The 1,830-nt window shown below is 33.4% G+C and overlaps 1 protein-coding gene across 1 annotated transcript in view; it reads right to left on the reverse strand.

Annotated features, from left to right (window-relative positions):
• LOC119838966 (U4/U6 small nuclear ribonucleoprotein Prp4) overlaps positions 1–1,830 on the reverse strand; it is a 15,918-nt gene that overhangs the window by 8,262 nt on the left and 5,826 nt on the right. The window lies entirely within an intron of this gene.

A 1,830-nucleotide genomic window follows, 5' to 3' on the forward strand; every position in this document is an offset into this window, starting at 1 on the left:
AAATTTTTTTTCTCTAGGATCAAAGTTTATAATTATATAAGTAATTAAAAAAAATATATGAGTTTTATCAATTTTTCAGTTAGTTATGATTTTTTAAAGTTGCAGTTATCATCCCCTAGCTTCTAAATACCCTATCTCATTTAATTTCAATTTTAGGAAAAAAAGTCATAGAAACATTTTTGTGTAAAATTTTACGCTCTACAAATTTTATTTAAAACTTTTTTTTCTAACACGTACGGTTTCGCCAAAATTTCAAAAAAAAACGACTTTATTTATTTTTTTTCACCCCTTCTCGGGGGTGAATTTAAAAAAAACTTGCACAGTTCGTTTTTAGATTCCTTAAAGTAAATTATATCAAAAATTCAAGTTTTAATCTCAAATTCGCATTTACCCTACCCATTTTCTTGGACTATAACACATATTGAGGCGATCGGTTTGTCACTGGAAATTTAATAACATTTATTGAGGTTGTCGGTTTGTCACTGGAAATTTAATAACATATCTTTAGGCGATCGGTTTGTTACTGGAAATTTAATAACACATATTGAGGCGAATGGTTTGTCACTGAGAATTTATTAACATATCTTGAGGCTGTCGGTTTGTAACTGGGAATTTAATAACACATATTGAGGCGATCGGTTTGTCACTGGGAATTTATTAACACATCTTGAGGCTGTCGGTTTGTCACTGGGAATTTAATAACATATATTGAGGCTGTCGGTTTGTCACTGGACATTTAATCATACTTCACACTATATATCACACAATATTATAAATGTGAAAGTTTGTTTGTTTGGAATTTGGATGTTTGTCCGTCAATCACACTGACACTACTGTACGGATTCTGATGAAATTTGGTATACAGACAGGGTATGAGCTGATTTGGGTGATAGGATACTTGTTATGCAGATTAAACGCTCCGTTGGGATAAAACCGATTGATATCCGGGCGAAACCGGGACCGCGTCTAGTATATAAAATATCTTGAGCCTATCGGTTTTTCATTGGAAATTTAGAAATAATATGTCATAATATATATAAATCACGTGTCACGTTGTTTGTCCGTGATAGACTCCTACACTACTCAAACGATTTTAATCAAATCTGCACACCGTGTGTTTAATCCAACTTTAAGGATAGTTTATATTATTTCAATATATAAACCCGGGCGGAACCGGGGCGTGCTAGTAAATGGTATATTTATTTATTTATTTATTTATTTATAATGCTTTATTGCACAAACTTAAACAAAAACAGCAAGAATACAATAAAAAGAAAAAAAGACATCGTTTGTGTAAGAGGCGGCCTTATTGCTTAACAGAAATCTCTGCCCGGCAATATATAATATATTGTATACTGTGTATTTAAAAAGTATTTCGCCGCTTGTTTGTTCGCTCCGCTCATTTCTCTCTCTTATTATCCTTTCGCATTTGTAAACAAAAGACTCTCTGTTGGTGCCAATGCTAAACTATCCCATATAAACAGAGTTCGTCCCTTTTAACCGTATGTTTCGCGGGGGTAATAATGGCTTAAGGCTACTGGCAGAGGCCTTACGTCTTCACGAAATCCCTGGACACCACAAGGTCCCATGTTAATTTGGTCTAGTTCTAACAATTTTGATTTTTAGAACTAGATCAAACCAGAACTAGACCAATTTAGATTTTTAGAACTAGCCCCTCAGATTTTCTTAAGCAAAGTCGCTTTCCGTCCCATGCGTGTCTGTATGCCTAGATGTTTAATATTATGTAATAGATTTTGATGGGGATTTTTTAATAGAAAGCGTGATTTAAGAGGAAGGTTTATATCTAGAATAATGTGAAAAAAGCAGGGG

The sequence above is a fragment of the Zerene cesonia genome, unplaced genomic scaffold (genome assembly GCF_012273895.1).
Source record: "Zerene cesonia ecotype Mississippi unplaced genomic scaffold, Zerene_cesonia_1.1 Zces_u006, whole genome shotgun sequence".
Classification (NCBI taxonomy): domain Eukaryota; kingdom Metazoa; phylum Arthropoda; class Insecta; order Lepidoptera; family Pieridae; genus Zerene; species Zerene cesonia.